The sequence below is a fragment of the Etheostoma cragini genome, chromosome 16 (genome assembly GCF_013103735.1).
Source record: "Etheostoma cragini isolate CJK2018 chromosome 16, CSU_Ecrag_1.0, whole genome shotgun sequence".
Lineage (NCBI taxonomy): Eukaryota > Metazoa > Chordata > Actinopteri > Perciformes > Percidae > Etheostoma > Etheostoma cragini.
The window spans coordinates 10,398,485-10,407,200 of NC_048422.1; the positions used below are offsets into that span (position 1 = coordinate 10,398,485).

An 8,716-nucleotide genomic window follows, 5' to 3' on the forward strand; every position below is an offset into this window, starting at 1 on the left:
GGTCAATGTGCTGGGGAACTTCTTAATTAATATCTGTTTAGTAATTCATTTTTAATCTTTTCTTTTCTTTCCAGAAGCCATATTTGAGCACACACACATACCTGAAGATTCCTACAAATGTTAAGGGGAAGATTCAAAAAGAGAAACTGGATCAGTGAATTCTCACAAAATCACAACTGAATTTACTGAAATCTTGCCTCTCAGTCAGAATTTATTAACCTGGAGTCCCCGTCTATGTCACAATAACCATATATGGGATGTTTTAGATCTATTAGCAGACATACATTTACAATGTAGCCAATTGCATATAAAGAGCCTTTTTTCCATGTTCACTGACATTTCTCAGCATGCACTCTAGCAACATTTGTGTGGTCCAGGTAGCTTTGGATAAAAAATGGTTGTCGTTCACAAGGCTACTTTTACTTTTATACTTTAAGTAAATTTCCAAGCCTGTACTGTGTTACTTTTACTTTAACGTGTAAAGAAGTTAAATCAGTACTTCTACTTTTACCAGATTACTTTTTTTTATCCGTACTTCTGCATAATTTTGCCATCTCTGCTGAGAAATAATTTATAAAAAATAAACTATATGCCGCACACCCTAAGTTAATGCAAATGAAGCTATAGCATAAGTTCAGTAGGGGAGTGAATGATTTCTTGGGTTCTTTTCCGTCAGGCAAATTAAATAACATAAACCATTTATGCATAAAATACTAAATTGTGTTAAAGAGATGTAAAAATAGTAATAATAGTGGCCTCATTTTATAAATGAGGTGTCATAATATTACATTTCTCCCAGAAAAGTGGAGTTAATTTCAAGAACACGTCTATGCCTGGCAAGATGAAGTCATAGCCCTGACTATGAAAAATCAATAGAGTCTACAGAGTGGGAGTTGATCCAGTATTGATGGATGGATGGCAAGAGTGTGTAAGAAGCAAACATCTAAATACACGTAGAAGCACACATGTACACCAACACATGCAGGAAATGTGACTGAAAGAAAATTAAAACACACAGTTACCTTTTTTTTAAGTGGTTGTTTTTTTCTTATTGCCAGTGTGGCTTTTTTAAACTCTCCAGATTGTACAAAGAAAGACTGTTTACCTGTGATTTATGCCTAACAAATGTGCCTACATGCAAGTTAATCAATTGCAGATAGCTTTCTAATCAGATGTTCATAAATATGTTTGATGTCATCTAGTGTAGTTTGCTCCAAATCCTCACACTAATCCCACATTAGGCCTATGTGCTGCCTGCACAAGCATGTACTCATGTCAATACAAAACTCAATAATGATCATAATCCAGAAATAATCCAGACTGCAGTATATGTACACCAAAGAGTCTGTTAAGAAAAGTCAAAGTTTGTGTGGATGGCAGAAGCGTACCTTACAACAAATTGAGTTTCTCGAAGTGCACGTCAAAGCACAGTGTTGTCTCTCCGACGTCTCTGACTGCGGCAGTGGGCATGGTTAGGGGTTAAAGTGGTGGGAATGATCCGGAACAGCGTTCCTGCACCTTCCATTAACAAGTATATCAATCTAATTGGCAACAGTGTTTCCCATTCTTTTAAAATAATGCCATATATCAGTTTCAGTGTTTCCTTTTTTACTCTCAGCAGCGCATACCATGAGTCAATGAACAGGGCAACGTTCTGTAATGAGTTCAAACATCTGTAAAAATTGCAGGACAATCGACTACTATCTGTTGAGGTCATTTGGACTGGTTACACTCACATTGCCGGTAGCCCTACCGGTTACAAACAGGCTCAATAGTGAGCGTAAAATAAAAGTTAACGACATGGTAAGGTGCTGCTCTGGCTAGTTTTACTGACTGCATCAGACTCCTTCTAAAAACTAGCCTATGCAATGTGTTAATTTAGGAGGCGATTTGGTCTTGCTGTTATCACACCCGTGATAATTCAGTTTTAATAAAAACTCTGGCTGTTTTGTAAGGGTAATAACAAAATCTCAAGAACTCGGATTTAGGGTTCCCCAACCTGCCAGATTTCACACTTTATCACCTGGCCATGTTGTCTTGGAAAGTGCATGAAAAAGAATGGCGAGGTATGTACAAACATGCCACACTGAGGTAAAAGCGCAAACTTCCAATCGCAGGAACAAGGGTAAAGTGTGAGTTTCCATAAAGAAACAGGAAGGGAAGCGCAAAGTGCGTTGGTGAAATGGCAACAGTAATCCGAGCAAGACAAAGAAAGCAGTTGTTAAACACCTTTCTACATTACAAATATTGGCATCAGGATCATTTTAAACAGATAAAGTATCAGCAGTGGGAATATCGCAGTCTGCACTCATAGCACCAGTTCTTAACGCTTTGCTACAGCGCAATTTACGGTATAGTGGGCGGAGAAAGGCGCTGATAACCCAATGAATTGCAGATTTGGTAAATACGACGTAAACTGTATAGGTACAACAGCGTGCGCTTTCTGCGGGTTGGCCATGGCGCTTATAACACTACGTTTGCAAATGTACGTACATGAGGGCCTGTGTGTGTTTAGCTGCAGACTGTTGTCTGTTGACTGCATGTCTAGGAGTTGGAATCCTTTTGAGTGAAATGCAACTACACTTTAGACCGTTAACCTTTCAGCATTTTAACTATGTTTAAGCCAGCTACTGACTAACCGCAGGCTAACGTTACCTGCTGCCAGGTGTAATGTTAACTAGCGTCACACGCAGCGACGCTTCTGTTGCCTGAAACGTCTGTTTCGGAGCTCCAGAGGGCAGTGCAGGCATTTAAGTGGCACCAAAATGAAGCACCAAAATCTGTGTTGCCATTTGGTACTGTAGATGCCGGCCGTATAGGAACCATGTAGAACCGGGTTTTGGTAACCAACCCTACTTAACTCAGTAGAAAAGTCAAAAATATATCAGTGCAACAAGCTCCATGACAACAAAGGGCTGCTTGTTTGAAGCTGCCTTTTATCATAAAATAAAAACAAGCGTTGAAGACTGAATAAAAGATTAAATGATTTGTGAATATATTTTGCAACGCACCAAAATCCCCCTTTCCTCATGAACCAATGATGAGACACATCAAAACGAGGCTCTTCCTGATGTCTTCTCTATCCCAGTGCTACAACAGAGCAACTGAAATATTTATAGCCTCTGTCAGGCCACTGCTTTTGCAAGCCATTACAATCAAAGCATGCTTTTTCTTTTTTAAATATATATATATATATATATATATATATATATATATATATATATATATATATATATATATATATTGGTGTTTAACTGCATGCACATCCAACACACACACTGTGTGCTGATATTTGGGCAACTACTATTAGATAAGGAGGTTTAGATCAAGTCTGAGACGCGAATGTAACGCAGTACAATGCTAGCAACATACACACAAACGTATACAGTAACACACAAGAACACACAAAGAGTGTGAGAACAGAGGCCCTTACAAAGCTATTGCACACACTTCTATAAACGCATGTATTCATGATTGATATTACATGACTTGTGTTCTGCCTCGAGGATGTCATCCAAGGACAAAATGTGATACAACATACATATTTTTGGTTTCAATAAGTAATTCAAAAAACTGATTATTGGAAAATAATTTTAAATTATATTGTGTGTTAGAAAGCATACAAAAATGACCATGTCAGAATAATCAGTATGGAAACTGAAGAAGTTTATGAAACGATCCTCACTTCTTTCAGTGTCAAGCAGCCTAAAAGAAGCACTGTAACATCCTCCATTAAGATACATTATTTATCATTCTTCCATTTAACTTTGTAGTCTAAATCCTAGTTTCATAATCTACTATCTCTTGAGAATAATCTCCCAGATTGTGGAGGGGAAGAAATACACTTTTCTATCATTTTACTAAACATTTTCATTGCTTCTTTAATATTTGACCAGCTGACATGGGCATGGACATTTGCACTTCAGCCTTGTTCTGCCACTCCATGATTTCCAATTTCTTCTTTCTTTACTACTCAATTTCTGTTGTGCATTTCTGCCAACAGCACAGAAAAGAAGGGAGACACAAGAGAGAGAGAGAAAGAGAGAGAGAGAGTGATAAAGAGAGGGAGACAAGAACAATTAAGAAATGTGACACAGGGTGAGGAAGCCCTGAACTCATTTACAAACACTCCATTTGTTCAGCTACACATCCCTTTGTTACTCTTCAAACATCTCTTCACCCTCTTGCTTCTCTTGCAGCTTTGTGCAACCTCTCTATCTTCTCTCTCTTTTCATAACCTTTTTAATATTTATGAACGCTGCAGAAGTACTATTGGCAAAGCATGCTGGGTAGAGTTGTCCCTTAGAGTCTGTCCCTGATGTCATCAATGTGTGCTGACATTCTGGGCTCAATATCTAAGTGCTACCAAGGACCGATTCACGTTAAATCAATCGGTGCCAAATCTGGGTACCTGAGAACTCATAAGCACAATCTTCTCTGTCCTCTCTGCATGTTTGACAGACAGCAGGGCTCAGCCCAGACACACACACAGAGCTGCGACACAGACGGAGTGGGGTTGCCTCTAGCTTCTTCTACACACTCCTACACCGGCGGTGTTCTCTATGCCCTGGTGAAAGACTGACAGGCTGGAGGATGTAGGACAAGGCAACTTTATGTCTATTGCACATTTCAGTAGAGATGTTCTGATACCGATACCAGAATCGGTATTGCTTCTGATACTGCCTAAAACGCTGTTATCGGGAAGTACTTGAGTTTATGCACCGATCGGATACCACATAATAAAGCCCTAAAGAATATTTATATATTTGTAGCTGACTGTCAAACTGGATAAAAAGAAACTTCTACAGTGTTCATTGTTTGTGTTTGTTCATGTTTTACAAAGAGTTTAACCCTGAGCCACGCCGACAACAAATCACATCAAATCATATCACATCCATACAGGGATAGCAGTATACAGTTGTTAAAGCATAATAAAATGTATGATACGCTGGTATCGGACCATCGTTACTTCTCAGCAACAAGGCTATTCAAAACGCTGTACATAAAACACTAAAGAGCTATTAAAAACATTCATGAAAGAGATAGAAAATCAAAACAAGCTAAAATAGAATATGATACATATAAAGAATTAAAATTACAGTGCAGTGTAAGAACTAAATAATTCATTGATTTAATAGTTTGAGGGACAAGTTTGGGAGTGGAGAGGGAGGGGTTCTATTTTGTGTTGTGTGTAAAATGTTCTAAATAAATGACAAAATGTTCTTAGTAAATAGATTAAATAGGTTTGGGATTATTTTAACAACTACTGTTACTACAGTAGGAAAGTAAAAAAAAGGTCTGGTATGGTACCAGATCAAATGTAAACAGTACCCAAACCTAGTCAGGTCTAGATCCAGTAATAGGGTGTGAGGTTGTCAGCTGTGTGTTCTGACAGGAACATATCATAAAAAACAGGCCATTAAATGAGTCTGTGCTTGAAAATAGCTCTGCAACCTTTTTCTAAAAAACACATGCCATAGAAAAAGCACTGTACTATGCCAGTCACAGTAGGTTACAGCACTGCTGCATAATTTTTGTCGAAGAAGCACATTTACATGAAGCACAGCATGTAATCTGGAACATTTGACAAGGATTATTTTTTACCAGGTGCTTGTGCAGTCCTTTTTTCTGAAGCAATGTGATAAAAAGCTTGGGGGTGATTGGCCAAAACTAAATTAACTTTGCTCGGAGTAAAGCTGTCTGTGATGTCCCAATCAGGTCTAAGAGGTAGGCTCTATGAAACAAGGAGCCTACCACATGATTTAGAAGTTGATTTCCGCTTTATCCGATGATCACCCAGGACTTGATGTGACGTATATGTGTGCTGACACAAGGATGATGTGTGCCTCTCACTTTTTATAGCTGAAGTCCTCATTTAGAAAACTGTGAATGTTGTAATCCCATGCTGGTTTAGATTTGCTGACAAAACGGTTATATATCTATACTGTATATCGTCACACTTAACACCCACTGTATATGTGTACTAGGGGTGTCACTAGGGTTGATTAGGGGTGTGATTGCATTTGATTTTAAGGTCACGGTTCAATTTGATTCTCAATTTTTTCATTTATTTTTTTAAAAGCACAGGTTGCTGTTAGATTGGACTTTTATGCAATGTAATATCTTACCTTTGATTGCAACGTACCACACTACGTTATCAAATTAAAAACATTTATTAACAACATAATGTAACTATAACTTATATCTTCAGTTGATTGGAAACTTTAGCAAAATAAACTAGTTTCTCTTTTCTAACTGCAATCTTCTTCGCAGGAGATGACATTTAAGGTTACCACAAAACATACAAAAACAATAAAACAGCCATGTCCATAGTCTTCTCTTTAAAAGTAAGTGTCTTACACACACATAGCAGAGCTTGCAAACTGTGGCTTTTTTGTCGTGAACGCAAACGTCAACAGAACTCACTGGAAATTCAAAATACTTCCAACCGACGACTTCAGTGAATGAGGAGGGGGTTCCAGTTCTTTCAATGGGTCTCCAGCTTATTTAGCTGTAGCTAAATTAGAAGAGGCTGACTCGGAGCTGAACTTCTACACTAGTGTTGACAAACTGACCAAAGAGTCGGTTAATTGAATAAGGGGCTTGGTGGCCCATGGGGCCCCTGCTTAAAAGTATGAGCATCTGTCCTTGTTATTTTATGCAACTTAGGCAATAAAAAGGTTGCTTTTTCAAAAAAAAAGAAACCTCTTTTGCATATTTCCTATTGATGTTTACTGTAAAGCAAAAGTAATTATTTTCTAATTACACGATTAATCGATTAAATAATCGGCAGAATATTCGATTCCTAAAATAACCACTGCCACCCCCTATATGAGAGTGGTATTAATTTTCTTCTAACTCTCCACCAGAGATGAATAGGGTGTTTGTATTGTATTTGTGAAATTGCAATATGAAATATATCATTGTTGTTAAAATTTGATTTTAAAACAATGCCAGACCAAAATTTTGTAAAATAAACTGTATATTAGAAAGAAAGATTTTCAAATGTTCACTCCAATAGGAGTAAAAGGGCATTTTTAATGGATTTTAGGCCTTTGTGAAAGGAGAAGATAGAGGCAAACCCAGCAACTCATAAATGGTGCATAAAGACACTCAGATGCTGCAAAGACAAAAAGAGAAGAAGTAAAAACGAAGAAGATCAGGTACTAGGGGATAGACATCTAAGCTAGGAAGCCACTATGTATGAAAGTCATGTGGGCATAACAAATTAAAAGCACTCAGCTGCACTTGGCCATTGACTGCACTACCTCCCGTACGGCATATATTTAAATCACTATGACAGGAGGAAGTGGTCAGCGCAGGGCGGAGCAAGAGTGATGGATAGGAAGGAGGAGGAAGACAGGAAGGGAATAGAGAAGAGAGGAGTGAGGAGTGGAGAGGTGCTGAGAAGGGAAGAAGAAGAAAAGAGGAACAAGAGGTAAAAAGTACTAAGGTTTAAAAAAGCCTACATATTGAAGCTGATACATTTGAAAATACTGTTTAAATGCTGAAGGGTTTCACCGCACACAGGTCAAAGGTCAAACCTAGCATAGTAGACACCGTAGATCTCACATGGCATGATAGATCACGGCCTCACTGTTTTCCAACTTCTCAAATTCAAGAGTGTTGAAAAAGGTTACATTGTAAAAATGCTGGCTTTAGTCAAGTTGAAAAGCTAAAGCAGAACAAATGCATTAGTGTGGACAATAGAGAGAACATATTTGTCTAAGTGAGAAAGATGGAGAGAGGAGGGCTGAAAGCCAGCTGTAAGAGAAGCATGTGTTTATGCAACCTATCTGTCTGTGAGGAGAGGAAGAGGTCAGACGTCACAGTCAGATCCAGAGCTGCACCTCTGGGGCCTGTGTCGAGAAACAAAGTCACTGATTCATGGTAAGGGATGTTTGAATAGTCACTAAACCTCTCTGCTACCCCTGTTCAAACACATTACCACTTGCTAACATTTGTCAATGCAATGTTTTGCCTTTAATTATTGTCTGTGCATCTATCTATGTGTCCACCCCATTTGTTTATCGTCCATCCATTCTTCTGCATATGTCTCAGTAGATGACACACTGTAACACTTCTCTTTTCAGCACTGTCAGTTTATCACTTCATCCTCCCACCATCTATCTGTCATCTGTTCATTTTGAAGTGATCACAGGCCAAGACTGGATATTTTACTATACGTTGACAAAGTATTTTACGGATACATTTGCCTTTTTTCATTATCATATTCTTTTTTGTGGTTTTATTTCTATATAAGTTCTTAGTGACCATCTTAAATCATTGTAAAATAAATAGATTCAAGACTGAAGATTACATACTACAACAACAAAGATATGTATATATAGCATACTAGCAACATGTTTATACAACTCAGTGAATAAAGAGTTCAGTGCTTCATTTATGATATAGTGTTAATTATTTATGTTCCTCCATTACTGTATGAACATGGTTACACAATACAATAAAATTCATGCTTGTAAAAGTGCATCATACAAACAAATCTGTAAATGTTACTATGTGAAACTCTTGAGAGTACTATGATGAACTCAGCCTGACTGATTCATATATATCTACGTATATATGAGCATGCATGTGTGAAGAAACACACATTCCTGAAGCCCCTTTTTTTCATCATGAAGATAAGAGCAAAACACAGACGTGTTTCACTACCACTACCATCCTCTCCTCCACTCTTCACTATATATATATA

General features: G+C 37.9%; 1 protein-coding gene across 10 annotated transcripts in view; it reads right to left on the reverse strand.

The window, feature by feature from the left end:
* The window catches only part of LOC117959002 (ankyrin-1-like), an 81,238-nt gene that overhangs the window by 50,419 nt on the left and 22,103 nt on the right, over nt 1-8,716 (reverse strand). The gene's annotated exons all lie outside the window — the stretch shown is intronic.